This window comes from Cupressus sempervirens, chromosome 7 (assembly GCF_028749045.1).
Source record: "Cupressus sempervirens isolate cs-2001-9-10 chromosome 7, ASM2874904v1, whole genome shotgun sequence".
NCBI lineage: Eukaryota > Viridiplantae > Streptophyta > Pinopsida > Cupressales > Cupressaceae > Cupressus > Cupressus sempervirens.
The window spans coordinates 76,959,224-76,982,872 of NC_143124.1; positions in this window are offsets into that span (position 1 = coordinate 76,959,224).

Consider the following 23,649-nt stretch of genomic DNA (forward strand, 5'->3'; position numbering starts at 1 on the left):
AACTAACCTATGTTGTCCATGCTACAAATTCTACTAACATCCTCTTCACATTTTCCCCTTCAATAAACTTGATGATGGAAAATATGAAACCAACATTGACCACCCTATATTCCACACTTTGCGATGGGAGTTTATTCTTTATCAGTTCTAGGTACACTACTTAGGGAAAAACATTTTCATCTTGGATGCTTCCCTTCCTATACAATCTCAAATAATCTATTTTCCTAGTTTCCAAGAGGTATACCATATATGAGGTCATATAGAAATAGGGGTCATTATTCACCAAAATGAATTTCTCGCCCAGATTGTCACTAAGAGTTGTGGCCCAATCGATGGGCATCTTGCCTACCCTAATGGTTTCTATAAAGTGTATCATCTATGTATCTAGATGGCTTTCTATGGGAAGGACCGAGGCTCTACTTAGGAAAACTATCGAGTAGCCAATATCATTAATCATATCTTTACATGTCAGATCAACTTTTCTAACTCTTCTTCCCAAGGGTGTCCTATCAATTAGGTACTTAGATTTACCAACTCTTTAGCCTCTATTTCATTCTCCCTATACCATCTATTTCCACCCTCATAAGTGACTAAAGGTATTGATCTACCTATGGAAGGGTGAAGACCTTTTCAATCTTTTATGGTCTTAGATCCAAAACCATCTCTCTAATTACACTTTTGAAAATCTTTTCCTCTGGTAGGATAAGGTCATGATCAATTTGGATGATTAAACTGATGATGGGTGGGAAGCCATGTTCACTAAACCATTTTGGATCAGAGCCAACACCATAGCTAACCTCTCTTTTAGTTTGTTGCATAGGGTGAAAAATATGTTCTAGTTGACATGTCCCAATTCAGTGTCTCAAATCTACATGTATTTATCTTGGAACCAAGATTTATTTGGTGTTCCTTGATACTTGAGAGCTACCAGCTTTGGTGTCATCTTTTTTTCCATGGAGGATGAGGATGACACTATTATATCTTCAAAAAAAGAGGTAAATTTCAGTATTTGTATGTCAGAAGACTATAATGACACTAAGATAGGACTCAAAATGATGAGAAACTGAAAAAAAAGGAGAAAACTGATCAAAAAACCCAAAAGTTTTCTATGCACACAAGCACATCAAGCACACCTAACACACATGTGAATGTATGCAAGGTGTCCTTTTCAAAAAAACAAAGTGTATAGTTGCACAGTTGCACACTACGTGTAGGTGCACATGTGTGTAACTATGCACATGCGAAGTGGAGTCTTTGTGTATAATAGGGGTTTATGATTTGGTTTAAGTACACATATGCACACCTTTGAGGGTCTATACATCCACATGTGCACACTTCAATAGGTTGTGTTTTTACCTTTTGAAAGGTAGAAGGCTGGAGATTCAGAGTTTGTGGAGGAGTGAAGTAGCTTAGTTGCAGTCCTCAGAAGGGTGTGAAGCTGTGGTTCTCAAAGGAAACAAAGAAGAAAATTGAAGAGGATAGGAGAGGGGGGGTCTATTTATAAACCTAGGGATGATTGTGCACTTCTGAGGGTGTGAACATACACATGTGCACATCCTCTAAAGCAGGCGAGTGCATAGGTGCAAACTTAGTGCACTTGCACAAGTGCTCATGTGTGCTCTTCTACATATAAAAATCCCCAAAATTAGATTTTTACCCCTTTTTGTTGCTCAATATTGTCTAATTAGAGACTGGGGACATGATATAGACCTAGAGGTAGGTCCAAGATGATTGAAGCACTTGATCGAGTTCTCTAAGAGGATTTGAAAGCTAGGGGGTCCCCATTTCGTGACTCAAAATGAGGTGTGTGTTGTGAGACCACAAAAATTGGTTGTGAAGTGACGAAAGGAATGACTCAAGACTTGATTTCATCAGTTGAATGTACTTCAAAGTTTCATTAAATATAAAAAAGTTAAAATTGGAATAGGAATAAGTATTCCAATTCCACATAAATAAGTGGAATTGCAAATGCTCATTTTTGGGTCAAAATTATAATACGTATTCCTATTCTAAATTCTAATTTAGGGCACTCAAATGAAGAATCAAATTTTTTAAGAATTTACATATTCCTATTGTAGTCTAATTCCTATTTCCAAATGAGCCCTAAGTCATATTAATCAACATATAATGTTATGAAAGTTTCTTATTTAACGCTTCCTTTATACATCATCTCTCTACCTCTTTTCATTAGTTACCAAGGCCAAAGTCTCTAGTGCATGTTGAAAGCATAAGCCTATGTTTATGCAACCCCTCTCCTCTTCTTTCAAGATATATAACCTGATATGTTTAAAGTTGGAACAAGTGTTCAATTTAGTATTCGCTCATGAACATAAATAAAGAATATGTAATTTATATATTCACATCCATTGTATATAACACTAATGGTTCTTATTTTCATTTCAAATCTTGTATTTGGATGGTACATTATTCATATATTTGAAAATATAAAACTTATAAAAAATAATAATTTCAATTGCTAAATTAAATACAATTATAAATAATTTATTCAGTAACAAATATTTAAAATTTATCTCTAGTTTATGTTTGAAAGAATTATTTTTAAATATAATATAAAAGCTACTTTAACTATTCATACTTTACTTGAAGTAGGATGTTTAAGTAGTTTTCTTCAAGACTTTGAAGATATACATAATATGATATTTATTCATAAGAATCACCTCAGACATTTTTTCAAATAGATGACGAGGTACATGTATTTTTTTTTCAAAAGAATTATATTTTGATAGCATCAATGTATAGTTATTTCTTGCAAGATTTTTATCATTAGAAATAAATAGTTTGAAATGAAGTTCATATTAAATTCTAGGATCAACTCAAGTTGATATAACTACATTCATTTGTTCGACCTTATCTTACTGACCTAACTAAAGATGAATCTATGAGATATCTAAATGAACTATCTGTTAGAGTAATTATTTTATTTCACTTATTACTTCGATCATCTTTATTTAGTTAATTAAGTGGTTTATTACTCTAGTTTTCTTAAGCTATCTTGTAGGTGGATATAATTAATATTTTATATTAATTATATTATGCAATCTAGCTTTTTTAAGTTTTAGGGATTTCATTCACCTTTAAGGTTGAACTCTTGTAATTCTTTTTTCATCCATTTAATTAATCAATCTTGGAATATAGTTTTTCTCTCATCTTATTGAGATTTTCTAAGGCTCCATTTTTTCCTTCTTTTTCGGTTTCTCTTCAGCAGGTTATTTTCATGCAGGTGATCTTGGTAATCTGAGAAGTTGGTTTTTACAACTTCTACATAGTATCAGAGCCTCCCTACTGCTTCTTGTTCGAAGGTTTTTTGAAGCCGCGATTCGAAGACACAAACCCCAGTTTGTTTGTGCTTTTTTCTTCAATCAAGAGGAATAGCAATTTTTTGGAGCATTTTGGGCCCAAATGGATGCCACCATTGGATTTGGAAGGCCATTTACAGTCAAGATCCATATAAAAATTATCTTTTTTGGCTTCTCTAGCATCAAGGAAAAAAAATTTTGCCCCAAGGAGGTCGTACGGACGACTTTTTTTGCATTTATTTAAAAAAATTAAAAAGTGACGGGCTACTGCTACGCCATTGGCGCTCAGCCAACTGTGCAACTGCTGAGCCACCATGGCAGCACCATGACTCGGCCACCGCTCCCACTAGTGGCTCCACCTAGTTCCTCTACCTTTGCAGTGCCTGCACAGGAGTTTTTTGCCCATCTGCACCCCTGTGACCACCCCTGCGCTACCTTTGTACACTCAGCACCTGTGTGGACCTTTTCAACAATCTATGTATAGTCAGCAATACATGGCACTAGTCCATAGGTGACACATGGCACAGGTGCCATGTTGGCACTTTGCCACATGGGCCCTGCCACTTCACCCACCACCTTGCCCACTTTCCATGTGGCATCCACGTGGAATTGCGACATGGCATGCCACTTGGCCCTTTTTTGTTGTGACAGCTAGGAAGCCTTCAATTTTTTTGGCATAGTTTGCTGATGTCAACATAACATCAACGTTGCATCAGCAAATCTTGCAGGCTCTCCAAGGTCCTTTTTTGACCTACTCGCACTTTTTTAGCTGTAACATAAGCATACGGAGGTCTTTTTCCAATTTGAAAGAAGTCTCAAAAAGCTGGTTCCAAGACAGAGACAGTGGTGTAGGAGTTTTTTGGTTTTGATACAGTTTAGTTTCCTATTTTTGTAGTTAAAGTCTAAAGTTCTATTTTTGACTTTGATAAGTGTTTCTTGTGTGTCCTATCTCCATTTTTTGAAAACGTGATATTTTTTGAAAATTGGTTCTGTCTACTTTTCAGAAATGATGTAATTTCTTCCAGATTTTGCCCCATGCTCTTTCTATCATGTTTTTGGATTTTTTGCTCTACGGTAGATATCTTGGGTGTTCTAGGTTTGAGGATCATTTTCTTGGCATGGGATCTCTTCTTTTGGACTGCACTATCTTTTGTATTAGTTTTTTCCCTTTTCTAATCATTTTTGATATTCATTGTAAGCATCTTTATGCAAACACAGTGAGATAAAGTGCCCCTCTTACGTTTCAAGATCCTTTTCATCATTTTGATTCATTGTACTTGCACTATTTTATAAAGTTTCATGAGGGGGATAGTTGTTTTCCACTTATAGGCCCTCTTTCTCTTTTGCCTCATGCAATGTCAATGACACGTGCCTTTATTGGTGTTTGTACCTCACTCTTGATGTGTTTGGTTCTTGTCTTGTAGGAGATTTTTGGCTCACCTTTTCAGTTTCCTGTCACCTCACCCCATTTGCATTAAGGGGGGGTTATATTGTTGTTTCTATGCTTCCTTGGTTTGATGGTTCATTAGTGTGAGCTATGTATTTAGTACCTAATCCTACATACTAGGTGATTGTAGTGGTTGGCTACCTATACATTTTGGTGAGATGGATCATCTACCATATAGACATGCTTCGTTCATGCCTTCTATTTCCATGGAGGTTCTATAGATCAGCATTTTGATAGAGTTTTGCGGCTTTTCATGCTTTAGTGGTTCTCTTCATGATCTCTCTTTGTTCCTATCTTCTAGAACATTCTTTGCTATCTCTTTTTGGAGTAGGATTTTTCCCATGTGGTTTTCTCTATTTCTCTAGTTTACAGAGATTTCCTTGTTTTGGGTACCTGATCAAGCTTTTTTGCTGGGACCCATTTTCCTACTTTCATAGCTTTGCTAGGTTAGCTTCCCCCTGAGCTTCACTAAATGGGGGGTGTTAGAGTAATTATTTTTTTTCACTTATTAATTAGATCATCTTGATTTAGTTAATTAAGTGGTTTAATGCTCTTGTTTGCTTAAGCTATCTTGTAGGTGCATATAGTTAATATTTTATATTAATTATATTATGCAACCTATCTTTTTTAGGTTTTAGGGCTTTCATTCACCTTTAAGGTTGAACTCTTTTAATTACTTTTTCATCCATTCAATCAATCAATCTTGGAATACAGTTTTTCTCTCATCTTGTTGAGATTTTCTAAGGCTCCGCTTTTTCCTTCTTTTTTGGTTTCTCTTCAGCAAGCTATTTGCATGCAGGTGATCTTGGCAATCTGAGAAGTTGGTTTTCACAACTTCTACACTATCAACATCCTTTAGAATGTTATAAAGTTTGGAAGCACTACACCTAAACTAAGCTGGAAAAACCTTAGAATGGGATATTGATTAGAATTGGTTGCTAAAATTTGTGGAATAACTTATAAATCTAAAAATAGTAGAGTCGATGTATTTTCAATTAAAAGAGTATTTCACTTTAGGAAATAGTGGAGAGACAACTGATGAGAGGTATTAGATGGGAAGCCTTGAATCCAAAACTTTGTGTCATGTATATGAAATAAGGATGGTCTTAGTTAGTGGATACATCTTTTTGGTGCCCAAAGTGATGGACTAGGTTTCCTATGGAATGATGACTCAATTCTAGGAATTCCTAGTACCAATTTTCCAACTGACAGGTCCCACCCAAATAGGATGCAAACCTATGCAATTCTCACTCTGCAAGACTGAGGCTGTTAGGCCTATACCTCACACCCTAGAGGCTTTGAGTAGATAATTTGTGTGATTATTGGTGTTGATAAAAGATAATTAAAGTTTAAAGATAAATAATTTTTTTGTAAGTGTCTGTATATTTTTGTGTATGATTCATATATCTTTGTCACTTGGATGTATGTCCTTTCTGCAATTAGCATGAAGACTCAAAAAAAATCAAAAGACCAGTGCCTTAACTGATGGATTCTTTACCATATTTCTATCGATAATTCATAATGCTTATGTAGCCCTCAAAGAAAAAGAAATAAATCACTTTAAGATAGATTGTTTTCACTTTAATGAAGTATGAAATGCTTGAAATGCCCAAGAAAACTTCAGTATCAAATCTTATTGATTTTAACTCTCCTCAGGAGCCCCACAAGACAACAATGCAAATTAATCAATTAACACAACACTACTGCTTTTCAAATATTGAAATTCCTTACTACATTCATTCAATTGGACTATCAACTAAAAAAAACTTTGAATATTTGATTAGAGGAAACAAAATGAGAGAGACATAAATGATATCACCAAAAGATCAATCAAGCATATAAGCCTTTGTATTAAATTTGAAATAATTTACCATAGTTTTACATCTATTGCTGGTGCATATAGTTGACAAAATCTAGAGTGAACAAAAAGAATTGACTCCTCTATTATAAAAAAATATGATATATTATGTATGTTATTCTATATATTATTTATATTCTAAACCTGACCTTTATAATTATAGGCATCAGATTGGTTACATAGTGAAAAGGCATGTCCCTCTATTTACAAAATTTACAACTAACCAACTCATTAACAATTAACTGTATGCACTTAAACAAATTTATATAACAAAGGCTTATATCACCAAATTTGATGATGATGATTCAATGAAATCAATACATTGGTTGATATGCTCTATATATTTTTCATGCTCTATTAAATCTACATTGTTGATTACTTCCCAGGCTTTGACCTCAATTTTGAGCATATGCTACATCTGCATACTGGCTTTTGACATCTCTAGATCATCATTATGTGTAGCTTCTAGGGTTTCTTTCTACATTACATGGCACATATCCATCAATTTATCTTGGTCAATGGTATCACCATTTTCATCATGCCAAGATATAACTCTATTCTCTATCACCAGATAAGTGAATCTATTAATCTCTTGTTGGGTTCTATTTTGGTGAAGTTTTGACAGTAAAATCAACTCCATCTTGCTCTCATGTGCATTTTTGCTTCTTTTCCTTGGTTGTATTGCATTCTTACATTCAATAATAGTAGTAGTAGAAGTAGGAGTAGAGTTTGAGTTAGAAGAGCTAAAAGATAGCTTATGGTGGTCATTCCATTGGTATTGAGGGTTGTCCATGTCCTTAAACCTACCTAGATTTCTTGTGCTTATGGGCATCATGGTTTTACCTATATTGTTCTTTGGTTAAGAGTATACCCAACAAATCCTAATCTAATAAAGATAGAACTAAATGAATATCTTTGCAAATGTAAGGTAGTTGTACCTTTCAATTCAGGGGTGAATGACATTAAGATGCACTAACCCTTTTTGTTGATTAACATTCATTTGTTTCTCCACACATTGGACATTGTATGAGTCAAGGTATAAGCCAAAACTAGTAGGGGAATCGGGTCATGCAACTAGTTCCCACTTTTCATCACAAATGAAGTGGATGGAAAGTGGGAAAAAAATTGGGCCACTTCGAGCAAAGCCTTGGCTTTGTGGGAAGCCTCCACATGGCTTTGAGCGAAGCCATGTGGACACATCTTCTCTTGAAGCCCATCTAAACCCTAGCCTAGTGTTGAAACCGGCTTTTAAAGAGTTGTTTTACCATTTGCAACTTTTCATTGTTACAATGACAGTTTTTAAATAGGGCTTGGATCAAACATCGTGACATCTTTAGTTGCGTCATCATTCCAATTTACCATTTTCAACCTCCTTCGAGCATTCATCATACTAGGTATGTTCTTTTTTTGTATTTTTAATGAGTATTTAGTTATTTTTAATGAATATTTAGTTGATTTTGATGAATGATTAGTAGTTTTTGATGAATATTTAGTTATTTTTTTGTGAATATTTAGTTATTTTTAATGGGTATTTTTTTATTTTTAGTACAAATTAATTAATTTTATGTTCAGTATAAATAAATTAATTTTATGTTTATATGTTGTATTTTAGTTTGAATGTTAGGAAATATTGAATTTTTTTTGTTAAAATTGTAGTTAATGGAAGAAACAATATGTTTAGAAATATAAAAAGCAACCTATAGATAAACAATAAAAACCAAAAATATGATTAGATGTAGAAAAACAAAAATATGATTAGATGTAAAAAACCAACAATAGGATTAGATGTAGAAAACAAAAAATAATTTAAAATTCTAGATAAAAAACTAAAAGATTATCTTCAATATCTAGAAAAACTCTCTCTCTCTCTCTCTCTCTCTCTCTCTCTCTCTCTTTCTCCTCACTCTCCTTGAACTCTATTTCTCCTTGAACTCTCTCTTTCCTCACTTTCTCTCTCCCTCTTCTTACTTTCTCTCTCCTTATTTTCTTGCTCCTTGTGTTTTCTCTCTCCTTACTTTTTGGCTCTCCTTAATTTCTCTCTCCTCTCACTTTCTCTCTCTTCTCACTTTATATCTCCTCACTCTCTCATATCTTTCTCTCCTCACAATTTCTCTCTCTCTCTCTCTCTCTCTCTCTCTCTCTCGATCCTCACTTTTCTCTCCCTCTTTTTACTCACTCTCTTCACTTTCTCTCTCCTAACTTTCTCTCTCCTTGAACTCTCTCTCCTCACTTTGTCTCTCCTCTCACTTTCTCTCTCTTCACTCTCTCTTCACTAAATATTTATCATATATTTAATTTATTATGATTAACACCAAATATGACTTATGAATGTACCTTTGATTAGTAATAAGATAGATAATAGGACCTTATACACACTAGTACATTAGGCCTCCATTTCTGACCAATTTTTTTGACAACAAGCCAATTTGGCTTGTCAGATTCACTTTTTTTTAAATATGATCCTGATAAGGTCAAAATTTTGACCAAACTTATGGTTTGTCTTCAAAATTTTGACGAAACTTAAGGTTTCTGTCAAAATTTTGACGACACTTGAGTTTTACCAATTGTCAAAATTTTGACGTTGTCGGGATTTTTTTTTTAAAAAGTAAACATTTCATTTGTATCTAACAGTCTGCAAGTACACACACAGGAGGGGGTTTTTAATCTCAACTACAGGCAAGGGAAAGTGTCGGCTTAGTGAGGTAAGAGATCCAATGACAAGGATTTTCTCATTTTTTAACTTTAATTATTTTACAATAACCAAAGACAATTATTTGAATATGTTTTAGTATGCCATTTTGAATGCTAGAATATTGTAATGATGGGTGTTCCTCGTGTGTTGAATGTTGGCTGGTCACGAATAATATTTTAAAATTTTACTCATGAATTTTCTTTTTCTCAATCATTTTTTTGTTGGGTGTAGATCTAGGGTTTGATTCTTTTGGCATGGCTTGTATTAATGTATCTAGGGTTTGATTCTTGTGGTAATGTATTAAAAGTCAAAATTTAACCTCTTCCAACAGTGCAAATGTTGAAGGGTGACACCCCACCAATAACATACATCAACATGTCTTTCATTAGATTTATGATGTCCACGTAATGCATTTAGAATGATGATCATGATGTGGAAAGAAATGTATGCATGTTCTATGTCCTTATTAGAGAATAATGATGAGATGTACACAAACAAAGATGAATCTATGCATTTTTTATATATGTAAAGAAAAGATGAATGTATATATCTTATGATGAGAGATATCCAGGACAAGGTAAATGTCATTCTCAATGTAGAAAAAAACAGCACTATGATCATATTATTCAAAGGTAAAAGTTTTTATTTTAATTATGTCATTTTACATTCTAATCATCCCTTTTAGTATTTTGAAAAATTTTCCATCGTAGTGTTGTGAGAAATCACGAGACTTCATCAGTATTACATTCAATCTCTAGTATCTGTTGATTTTTACTGGTTAAGAATTGTTACTCTCATGGAAAACAAAACATAAATTGTTCTCTACTTCCAGTGATAAGTAAAAATGGAAATAATTAACATTCTAAGATCTAATTATAGAGGTCTATTACCTCATAAGAGCCATATATATATCGAAGAGAAGAGGGAGGAATCTATTCTATGTAGGAAGCTTATTTTAATTAGAATTTGAGAAGATAGGGTTTGAAAGGGTCAAATCATTTTTAATAAATTAAGAAAATGAGGATAGAAGAGAGTAATTAAAATTTGAAAAGATAGAGTTTCGAAAGGGTCAAATCATTTTTATAAAGTAAGAATGATATATTGAGGAAGTGTTTCTAATGTGAAAGAACAATAATGATAATAGGGGAGTTAGTAAGGATAAGATAGTTTAATTTGGAGAGATCTTTGTATTCAAAATATATAATTTAGGTTGTTCAATATTCTTTGGAATGATTTAGTTTCAAACAATTCTAAATTAATTTTTTATTTCTAATATTTGAATATGTCTTGAACTTTAGTATTTATCTCTTTTGTTGTTTACTTCTTGTTGTTTTACATGTTGGAGTTGATGAAATCCAACTCCGAAGATGCCTAAGATCACCTGCATGCAGAAACCTGTCAAAGAGAAGCCAAGGAAGGAAGAGCGTGGAGCAAGGGAAAAACCCTAAATGGACAAGAGAGAGAAGAAGATATTGCAACACAAGAAAATATGTATTTACAATATGCTAAAAGTTATAAAAATACAATGAGGGAGCTCGAATATAAAGAGCTCCAGGAATCTCCTAGAACAAGCTAGAAGACACTAGGAGATAAGTGTGACAACTAAGCATACATCCACATGAGGTGGAAAGTCCTCGAACAATGTGAGAGGATAAGTATGACTTAGGAGAGAACAAACTCTCATATTGTCAGCAACTTATAACAAACTCCTAGACTAAAACTAATAAATAAAATGCATTAACGTAAGTAAGCTTAAGTAAATAGAATAAATAATTAATAATTAATTATTTACTCTAACACCCCCCCTTAAGTGAAACTTAGGAAAATACCTTAAGCTCACAAAACTAAGAAATGCAAAAATGTAGAATGGGTCCCAGCAATAAGGCCATGTTAGGTACCCATGTATAAAGCAAAGAGATGCAACCTTTGTAAATGGGAAAAGAGAGAGAACCATGTGAGAAAACCCCTCCCCCAAAAAGAGGTAAGAACCTAGTGAAGAACTGAAGAAGCCTCCAACTAGGGATGTCCCCTAAAATAGGAACAAGGAGTGATCATGAAGAGCATCACTGAAGCGTGAAGAAGCCGCAAAATCTACCATCTGAAAGAAAATGGGTGATCTGAAGAACCTCCATAGAAGAAGAAGGCACGAACCAAGAATGTCTATATAGTAGATGATCTATCTCACCAAAATGCATAGGTAGCTAGCCACTGCAATTGCCTTGTATATAGGATCAACCACTAAATACAAAGTTCACACTATCGAACCATTGAACCACAGATGCATTAGAACAAAAACATAACCCCCCCTTAATGTAGATGGGGTGAGATGATAGGCAACTAAGAAGATGGGCCAAAGTCTCTTATAAATGAACCAAGAATGATGAGAGAGGAAGAGGTAAAGACACCTATAAAGACACAATTAAACTGACACTACATGGGGCTAATGTCATGGAAGGGACACTCACTTGACAAAGGGAGAATGCCTAAAATAGAAAACAACTATCTCACCCATGGTGCTTTATAAAAATAGTGCATGTACAAGTAACTCAAAAACAACGTTCATGACTCCTGGAATGCAAGTGTGACACTTTATCTTAGTGTGATACATAAAACTACTTCAAAATGATAGCTATAATGATCAAAACCAAAATCAAGCTGCAACAAAACATAGTACAACCTAAAACAAAGGAAACCATGCCAGGAAAATGATCCTCGGGCCTAAAACACCCAAGATATCCACCATATAGAAAAAATGCCAAAAATGTGATAGAAAGAGCATGGGCCAAAAATAGACAACATTTTTGAAAAGGTGACAAAACCAGCTTTCCAAAAATATAAAGTTTTCAAAAAATTGACATGGGATGCAAAAGATATGCATGCTGGAGTCAAAAATAGGACTTTGGACTTTGACTGAAAAAATAGACAATAAAAAAAAATCAAAACCTAAAAATACCTGCACCAATGTCTTGATCTGTGAACCATCTTTTTGATGCTTCTTTCGGATTGGAAAAATACCAAGAGAGGTGCAAGGGGCACGATGCAGCACTGACGTCATGCTGGCATCGACATTTCACAAGATTAAAATTGATGGCTAAATGGTCATCACAACAAAAAGGATGACATGTGGCTACCACTTGGCAGTGTCACATGGATGCCATGTGTTGGAGCAGATGGCATGGTAGGGGCCACATGGAAAAGTGCTAGGTGGCAGCCCTACCATATGTCAGTCGTAGACTGGCTGCAAAATGTTGATGTGGCTGCAGAGTGTATGCTGATAGTATAGAGACTCCCATGTCATTGCTAACTAGATGAACGGACCACGAGCTGAGGTCTGGTGGCACTAATAGTCAAAGCAGAGAGGAGGGTGGCATCAGGGTGGTAGAATGGGGGAGTCGTTGGAGGTACTGCCAGAATAGGTGGCAAGCTAGCCAATTGGCAGTGATCATGGAGCAGCAAAAATAGGTGTCACTACTGGTGGAGGTTGCTAGTTGGCCGAGCAGCGGTGGCCACGGAGTGACGACTGCCCTATGGCTGTGAGACCGACGGTAGTGGTGCCTGGGTGGTGCGTGGGCTACCTCATAGTGGCACCTAGGTGCTGCAGTGGTGGTGCCTGATTTTTTTAAAAAGAATCACAATAAATGCCCAAAAAAGTTCGTACGATAGCCCTAGAATGAAAATAAATTTTCCTCCCGAAGCCCTATCTCCAAAATCAACAAATTTTATATGAATCCTAACTACAAACAGCCTTCTGGATCCAATGGTAGCATTTGTTTGGGCTGAAAGTGCTCCAAAAATTTGTTGTTCCCCTAATTTGAAGAAAAAATTCATAAACAAACTAGGGTTTGTGACTCCAAATCACAGCTTTAAAATTCTTCAACAAAGCAACAGTAGGGAGGCTCTAATACCATGTTGGAGTTGATGAAATCCACCTCTGAAGATGCCCAAGATCACCTGCATGTAGAAACCTATCAAAGGGAAGCCAAGGAAGGAAGATTGTGGAGCAAGGGAAAAACTCTAAATAGACATGAGAGAGAAGAAGATATTGCAACACAAGAAAATATGTATTTACAATATGCTACAAGTTATAAAAATACAATGAGGGAGCTCGAATATAAAGAGCTCCAGGAATCTCCTAGAACAAGCTAGAAGATGCTAGGAGATAAGTATGACAACTAAGCATACATCCACATGAGGTGGAAAGTCCTCGAACAATCTGAGAGGATAAGTATGACTTAGGAGAGAAAAAACTCTCGTATTGTCAACAACTTATTAAAAACTCCTAGACTACAACTAATAAATAAAATGCATTAACCTAAGTAAGCTTAAGTAAATAGATTAAATAATTAATAATTAATTATTTACTCTAACATTAAAATTGTAGTATAAATAGATTTTTTTATTTTGCATCATTTTTTTGTTGGGCTTCATACTTTTTTCTATCTTTCTTTGTAAAAAATGTGCCAATGTTTTTTAAAAATACATCTTCAAAAGCAACAAAAGAATATCAAATAGCATCAAGAAATAAGAAATTTAAAGAAAGGAAAACATAAGAAAAGGATGAACACCACATTGAAAGGAGCTAAAAAATAAAATGAAAACACAAAACATACAACCCATGAACCATAAAACCACAGCCTGATTAAAATGGTGTGAATCCAAAATGTTCCATGGGGAACTGAAAAAATCATTCCAACAATTATTTCCATAATGAATTGCACTTATCTATTGGTAAATAGACTTGTCACTTTGAAACTATTGACAATGTGGCCAATGGAAGTGTGAAAAAATAAATACAACTATAGGATAAAGAATGAGCATGGTAAAGGAAACATTGTGAGTGATAATCATAATTCAGTGTTGACTCATCATGTAGACTTTATTAATTTTTCCTCAATCATCTCTTTACTCTTGCAATGGCATAGAAGAGGAAGATAGCCATGTAAGACAAGTTCCATTAGTTAACTATACAAGTTGTCACTAATAATCTTTTCCAAGTCAATAAAATCAATTCCTTCACAAGTGATGGTGATAAAAAAGATCTAACCTTCAAATTCATGGGAATCCTTATTTTCCACTATCCTATTAAGAAAGATAGCTATGTTGGCAATGTCATGTGTCAATAAGGACATATGAAATACTTTTGAAATTTGCAATTTCCATTTCTTAGGTATCACGAGCCAACTTTTGGATATGATGTGGAGGCATGGTCCTTATTATCAATAGAATATTCCTCTGTAGACTCCTTGTTCACATTTGTAATCATACTCCTTGTTGGCATTTGTGATCGATAATTAGACCTTGGGTTAAACCGTGCTACCACTCTATCATCAACTGCCACTTCTTGTTGAGGAATCAAATTGTATGATCACGCGCATTATTGTATGGTTAACGAAACTAAACGTGCTAAGATGTTATTTAAAAATATTGAAAAATATTTATTTCTATTATATCTACTATTTTGAGAAGCTTGCATTTCAAAATGAGGGAGCAATCATGTCCTTGATATTTATATTTCATCATATAAACAATTTGAGCACTCATTAGAGACAAAAATGCTTCAAATTAAACTATGACTATTCACAATTCCTCTATCATTTTTTACACAACTCACAACATACTTTTCCTTTAAATATTTTCCATGACTTTCGCAAGAAATATATGTTGTTATCAATATCTATAAAATGTCTCCTAGTTGAAAGATTCTTTTCCAAAAGAAACTAATTGAGCTTCTTTGAAGATCAAATATAAGAGCATTTTCATCTTCATTTTTCTTGTTCTAATTTAGACATGTTGTATATGATTCTATAATTCACATTTATGTCTTTGTGGGAGTCAACTATCGAAAATATTTATTACCGTACTAGATGCATATTTATACAATAGATTGACCCACCAATATTCCTAAATGACTGATAAATAGATTCACAACAAACTACTTCATGATTGAAAACACACACACACACACACACACACACACAAACTTGATAATGTATGACAAGGAAGAGGTCAATGGATACATAGAAATCAAACACAAAAGGCACCATAGCATTTAAATTATACAATTCATTTGATTTGTTTAGATGCCACCCTTATTGAAGAGATGGTAATATTTTATTTTATTATTATTTTTTATTATATATACGATACTACTAATTCTTGTATGTTTATATTTGATATAATTTTATAGCCTAGATATTTTCCTATGAAGAAAGTCTACGCCTAACAATATGAACCCAAAAAAAAAGGTGAAAATTGCTAGATTCTGGTCTCAGTTCAAAAGAAAAGGTGATGGAAAATCTTATTGTCCTTGCAAAAAATGCAAGGTCTTAAAGAATCAAAGAATTCTACTCCCAATAGCTCAGAGAAATTGTAGGAAACATGATCACATTGAAGGGGGAATGGATTTTCATCCTTTGGTGAATGTGGATTTTGAACTGGTGGAACATGGAGGTGTGAATATTGAAGAAAAATGCAATGCTCCCATAGAAGAAGTCAGTATTGGCATAGCTAATAATGTGCCAAAGAACAAGATTGAAGAAGATGTTACTGGCACAATTGATGAAGATAATGAATATGATGATAGTAGTGCATCTAATTATGATTATGAAGAGAAAAATGATATACCTATAATTGAAAAGGCATATGAGTTGTTGTACCAAGGATCCCAAACAACGTTTTTCTCAATTGTATTGTTGCTGGTAAACTTCAAGGTTATGAATGGTATATCCAATGTAGAAATATCATGCATGATAAGGTATAATGTAATTTTTTTCATCTTCTATGTTAGCATATCATTAATATTATTTATACTAACAAATTTTTTTCCATAGGTTGATAGGTGAGTGTTTGTTACCGCCATCAAACATTCTGCCTCGCTCTTACCAAGAATTATCCATCATTATGAAAGATATTGGAATAGAGTATCAAAAAATACATGCATGTCCCAATGATCATATTATTTTTGACAATTAGCAAATTGTGATATGTAATTATTTTCATTAATGGAAACAAATGATGTACATGTTGACAGGAAAGCTCAGAAATAAAGATACTTAGTGTTTGGTTATTAGAAAATTGTCTAAGTATAGAATTTGGTTTACAATAGTGTATTGTTTTGTTTATAACATGTTGCAGATGTCATATTATGACAAGAGAAGTTACATGGAGATTTTATACATGTTAGTGATGATGTGTATAACCTCAAAAAGTTTGTATGGACTATATGGAATAGAGTTAATCATTTTTTGATGAAGCAGGATATCGAAATTGAAGGAAAGAATTATTTTGGTTGCAAAACAATTACTTGTCCAATTAGGGCCGACATCCTAGATGTTTACTTTAACTTGGAAAAGTGAATTGTGGTCTTAGCTAACCTAGAAATATTTTATGTAAAGGCATGGTATTTATGCATAGGACTTCTTGTGATAAGAAGTGTGTATCATGTGTGTGAACTTGTGTGATTATGTAATTGTGAAGTTATGCAAAGTAAGCGAACTTTTTTGAAAGTGATATATGCAAAGTTTTATCTGATGATTCAAGATCAAGTTGAAGATCAAAGATCAGAAAAGGAAGGAAAATAATAGTAAATTACTTGTTTGAGCAGTGAGCTCTTCTTGTAGTTGAAATTGCATGTTTGGGCAGTGGGGTCATCTTGCATACATTATACTACAACTCCTAATAGGGTTGGCACAACTCCTCATAGGGTTGGAATCTCCTAATAGGGTTTCAAAATATCCTTATAGGGACTACTTATACTGAATTTACTCATTGACTCCTAATAGGGTCCATCCTCTAACAAGGAGCATATATATATCAGTATATTATCTAGTGGATATCATCCCCACCGGAGTTTTCCCTTGGCTAGGGTTTCCCTAGTTAACAAAATATGGTGTTATGAGTTATCTTTGTGCATTTAAACCATTACTATTTAGCATTACTTTATTTCTTTCTTATGCATGGCTTAAAGTGAGTAATAATATTGAGTTGGAGACTAAATTTTTAAGATTACTGATTGAAACCCCCTCTCAGTAATCCCTATTTCTAACAATTGGTGTCAAAGCATAGTTACTTTGAAGAAGCTTAACACCTTAAGTAAGATCCCTAAGGATATGGAATAGTTGATGAAGAACCTCAAAGAATCTCTTGAACAAATTGATCTCCTTACTAAAGAAAGAGATAAGCTAAAGGATAGATATGAAGACTCCAAAGTATACATTGGATAGTTGAAGGAAAAGATTGATAATTTGAAATCAAAGCCTGAATCTACTAAATCTAGAACTAGTGATGATGACTATGAAAAGTTGAAGACAGAGTACAAAATCTTGAAGCATGAGTTGAAGATTACAAATTTGAAGCTGACTTTGAGAAATAATCCTAGCAAAATTGAATCTGATTTGAAGACTGAAAGTGCAAATCTAAGAGCAAGTCTGGCAAAAAAAAATTTGAGTTTGAAACATTGAAAGAATATCATGAAGAACTCCACAAGTAAAATACTATTGTGAAAGGTGAATTGACATAGTGCAAACAATAGCTTGAGAACCATTATTCTAGCAAAGAAAAGCTTGATCATTCTATGTCTATACAGAGACCTTCTTATGATAAGATTGGTCTTGGTTATCTAATTAACATGTCTGTGAAGAAACCTAAGATTAGATCAGATCTAAAAGAAAAGGGAAAATCTAATGATAAGATTGAATCTAGTCAATCTTTTGAGAAACCTAAAGAAGTTGAGAAAAGCAAAGAATTTGAACTCTTGGATGAGCCAAAGAAAGTGGAAACTCTTAAGGAAACTAGGTATGAATTTAGAGGTAAGTACTTTTTATGTAATGAAATAGGTCATATAAAAAACAATTTTACTAATAAGTTATTTAATCATGATAATGACTTTTATTGTCATAATTGTCATGGTATGGTTCATAATGCAATTGATTGTAGGAAACCTAAGTATGATAATGATAGAAGGAATAGTAGAATCTCTAGATATACTAACCCTGCAGATAGAAGAAGATCTAATGAAAGGACATCAAGAGAAAGAAGATCTTATAAAGATAAAAGAAAAATTGTGTGTTATAAGTGTAGTAACTTAGGACACATTGCTCGGAATTGTCATGCACCTAATGATCAATAGAATCCTAGAAGTAGAGAACTTGTATGTCAGTTATGTAATAACTTCAAACACAGTGAAGTACTACAAAATGAATAGAAACTTCAGAGACAGAAGGAACAATAGAAGAAACTTTGGGAATAGAAGGAATGATAGAAGGAAACATGAAAGGAACTCTGGATCTAACAATGAAGAACAAAGAAACATTGTAAGTGAACTTCGAGAAGAACTTAATGAAGAATTCATGAAAGGAATAGATATCTCAAAAGAAAAGTTAGATGATGATGAGACAGAAAGATCAAAGGCAGTTATTGAGTTTGATTCAATTAAGTTGAATTAAGCTTGTTCATAGCATTAGTATTTGAGAACTTTAGTCAAATACTGAATTAGAGGTAGAGAATTTGGAAAAAGGTTTATCCAATTATGTTTAGATGGTACCTAAGCTTGCTTGTGATTTGGAGCTTATATAAACAAGTTATGAAGGAATTAAGAGTTACTAGTATTATAGTAAAGGTTGATTTTGTAATAAAGATGAAAAACATGTTTTTGCAGAGAATTTCATGATGCGAAGTCTTGAGTATGTTTTTCATGATAGAAGGAAACTATAGTAAACATTGGGTGAAATCCAAAGATCAGATAGATTATTTTGAGTAGTTATCTGATTGTAGAGAGAAAGTAACAACTTTTTTATATTTATGAAGTATGCAATTAATGCAAGTTTCAAGTTGATGCATAAATAGAGTACATAATTTATTTTACTTCATTGTGAACACATTCAAAGTGAAGAGCATTTTGAAATGACTTGTCAAAGCAATTTCAAGGTAAACCCTATTTTTGAAAAGAGGTATTTTGTTGGTTTTCAGCAAATTTTTTCGGTAAAAGATATTATTGATAAAGAATCATAGATATGTCAATTGTTCATAGTGTTGAGAATGAGGATAGACCTAAATTTAAGATAGTTTCCATAAAACCTAATGAAGGAAACCCTAACTTTGTGATGTCTATCACTCTGAACAATGTAGTTTATTTGGAAGATGTAGAAAATTATTTGAATTGCAAGTTTGAGTCAATTAGCAGTGAATATATGAATAAGGATATGGAATTGGTCTCTAACCATGACATGACAATGAAGCCTAGATTTGATTACTTAAGTTAATTAGATCTATTTAAGTATTATTTCTACCATGAGTTAGATATAGATGAATGGACTCAAATTATACCAAGTAGGATACATGATGGAAAAATGTGGATGCAAGATAACATAATAGACAATTTTGCTGACCTTATACGAGGTAACTAGTCTTAGAAAACAAGGCAGTGTGCCCATAGGTGAGAAATTTGTTAAGAAGAAGGTGGAAAGTTACACTAAGGCAGTATACAATAGAAAGGCTATTGTAATCAGCTCCATCAAGTAGGATGATGTGAGATTTCTTAGCATAATTATTGCTTATTCAATTTGTGCAAGTTCTAAGATAGATGAACTTTCAAAAAGATTTATATATGCAGCTTACAAGATATGTGTAGAGAAAGAGAAAGTAAATCTGAGTGAAATATTGAGGATGTAACTCTTGGAAAACCTTGAAAAGATTTAGAGGACAAAGAGTGGTGTATTTAGACTCCAATCATTGATAAATCACATTTTCTTTCATGTGTTGAAGAGATTTCCCTACTTGTTAGTAATAGATATAATGAGTAGTGACAGATGCACTATGGAGAAGATATCGGAGGTATGTAGAAGGCACCCTGCAAACAGAGTATTGGACATTGGAAACTTAATAATGAGAACATTCCAAAATGAGATGAAACAAAGATTTAGGATTTCACCAGCCATTATGAATAGGTTCAAGGAAGACATATGTATTCTAGTTGATATAGATTATACATGCATTCAAGTAGTAGAACCTTGGGAGACATTTTTGAATGCTTTGAGCTATGAGTTGAATGATGATGTTGTAGCTGGCTACATTGATTTGTTGTTGAATTAAGAAAAAGATAAAGCTGAGTATATATTTGTCATGTGTAATGAGATTACACAACATGCTCATCAACCAATCTTAGAGAAGGCATCTCACAAGAAGGTTGAATCAATTATGAAGAAGGCATGATCTAAGGCTAGAATGTCAATCTAAGGTCATGAGATAGAAAATGAAATAAGGTGTATTCAACATACAACCCTTTTCAGTTTCAGTTGCTAAGAAATCTTCAGAATAGAGCATTCCATATGTGGCAGTGTCTAATGTTCAGCCCAGTGAACATAAGAGAAAATTAGAAAGATTAGTTGAAGTAGTGTCTAAAAAGGCAAACAGAGTCAAACAGATGGCTACAAGACCTGGCTACAATTGAATCTAGTAGTGATGAAGAGGTTGAGGAATAGAAAACCCAACAAGGAAAGGTGACACCACCTAAGCAAGCAATAGGAAAATCTCAACAACCTTGGAATCTAAAGATTGAGAAGACTAACATAGCAATTGCAAATGAGGGAAACTTTGGTCAGACGAACAAATTTTATGATCTATATAATAACTTTGAGAAGGATTAGATTGATATATCTATTATAAGACATATCATTGAAAATGATCTAATTATGAAGGATATCAAAGGAGTAGTGAAATAGAAAGTCTATGAGAGACTCATAGAGAAGAAGACTCTAGCAAGAGATGAAGACCTTGAGCTTTGGAAGTCTATGGTAAGGAAAATCTACAAGACCAATGATGAAGATGAGATTGAGAGATTGTTAAATAGCCTCGCACCATACTTGAGGGACAAATTAAGGCCATTTTTGTTCATGATTGGTGAGAAGGATAAGTTGAGAAAGGAGATAGTAGTAGCTATTAGTCAGATGTTGTTAGAGACAACATCTCCTCTAGCTCCTAGAACCTTGGAAGTGTAAGTAAGTGGTGACACTATGAAGATTGATCAAACCAATGTTACTCTTAACATTGATGATACTAATCCATTTTGTGGATCTGAACCAAATGTACCAAACATTGAGGATGTTGAAGAAAAGTTGAAACAAATTAAGGAAGAGAAGAGGCTAATAGAAGTTGAAAAGAAGAAGATAAAGAAAGCCAAGAAAAAACTTCTTGAGGTAGATAGAAAAAGAAAGGAAAATGAAGATAATAGAAGAATTAAAAAAGAAGAATGGAAAAGAAAAATAGAGGAAGAAGAAAAGAAAATATTAGAAGAGAGGAAATAAAGAGTGGAATAGGAAAGGAAAGAAGAGGAAGAGAGGAAAGCACAAGAAGCAAAAAAAAAATAGAGGGAGGATGAGACTAAACCATCTAGTTCATCTACTCTGATCTCTCTTGCAAGTTTGGTTACTGATGATGATGATGATCAAACTGATCTAATTTCATTCTTATCCAAACTTTTACAAATGAATAAAATCGTGAAGAGTTTACAAAGATCACTAATGGAAGTGACTGATAGATTGCGTAGTACTTTGATAGTACAACACATAGTTAGATCCTGAATAGAGAGAAAAAGAAGTGCTAATGTCTTTCGATGAAGATTTTAGTAATTTTTTGAATGTTGTAGAGGTGAAGGCTCAAATTTCCCATGATGTTAACCTATTATCACCATCTACTAGAATATCAAGAATAACTTATTCAATCTTGATACATGCATAAAAGAACTTCAAAAATGTTAACAAGAAGGGAAAACTTTGTATGTTAAGTGTATCTTATCATACAAACTGACTAAGGACTTGGAAAATTAGATAGAGGAAAAGATGAGTGAGCTTAAGCCTTTACCCAGCCAAATCCAACACCCATCTAGCAAAGTTGATGTTATTGAGAGTCAATTTGCCAGTGTTCATAGTGAGATCAAGAAATTGGAACTTCAGAAAGAGAAGATATTGAAGAGAACATATGATTTCAGAGAATATATTGCTCTAAAGTTATCTTTTGTTGAGAAGTAGCTAGAGAAATGTGTCAAGTTCAAGGACACATACACAAACTTTTTGTATTCAAATATCAATATAGTTGAGATTGCATCATATGCATTATGTGAAATTTCTCATCAGTAGAGTCTACCAAAGACACATGGAACAAAGGTATGAATAGTTTGAAGGCTATTTTTGATGATTGTATGAAGATTATTTCAGCATAAGGCAAGGATGACAGTTTCGATAGTTTTGATCAGCATCTTGACATTTTGACCTTTGTCATTGATGTCAAAGGGGGAGAGATGTGAAAATTGTATACATGAGATTTTTGGGAGAGATACATGTGTAGTATGAAGTATATTGTAAGGGGGAGCATTTATGTAAAGTTGAACAAGTTGTAATATATGTAATGTTTATTTTGATAGTTAAGTTTTTGTCACTTAGCCAATTTTCTCTATTTTGTTGCCATCAATTCCAAAGGGGGAGATTGTTGACAATTGGCTAATTGTGATATGTAAGTGTTGTCATTAATGGAAAAAAATGATGTACATGTTGATAGGAAACCTCATAAATAAAGATGCTTAACGTTTGGTTATCAAAAAATTGTTTAAGTATAGAATTTGATTTACAATAGTATATTGTTTTGTTTATAATATGTTGTAGACATAATATTATGAAAAGAAAAGTTACGTGGAGATTGTATACATGTTGGTGATGACGTGTATAACCTCAAAAGTTTATACAAACTATATAGAATAGAGTTAATCATATTTTGATGAAGTAGGACAGTGGAATTAAAGGAAAGAATTGTTTTGGTTGCAAAAAAATTACTTTTCCAATTAGGGATGGCATCCTAGATGTTTACTCTAACTTGGACAAGTGAATTATTGTCTTAGCCTGCCCAGCAATATTTTATGTAAAGGCATGGTATTTATGTAAAGGACTCCTTGCGATAAGAAGTGGGTATCATGTGTGTGAACTTGTGTGATTATGTAAATGTGAAGTTTTATCTAGTGATCCGAGATCAAGATGAAGATAAAATATCAAACAAGGAAGGAAAATAATAGTAAATTACTTGTTTGAGTAGTGAGCTCTTCTTGTAGTTGAAATTGCATGTTTGGGTAGTGGGCTCATCTTGCATACATTATACTACAACTTCTAATAGGGTTGGAACAACTCCTCATAGGGTTGGAATCTCCTAACAAGGATTCAAAGTCCCCTAAGAGGGACTATTTATACTGAATTTACTCATTGAATCCTAATAGGGTCCGTCCTCTGATAAGGAGCATATATATCAGTATATTATCTAGTGGGTATCATCCCCATTGGGGTTTTCCCTTGTCTAG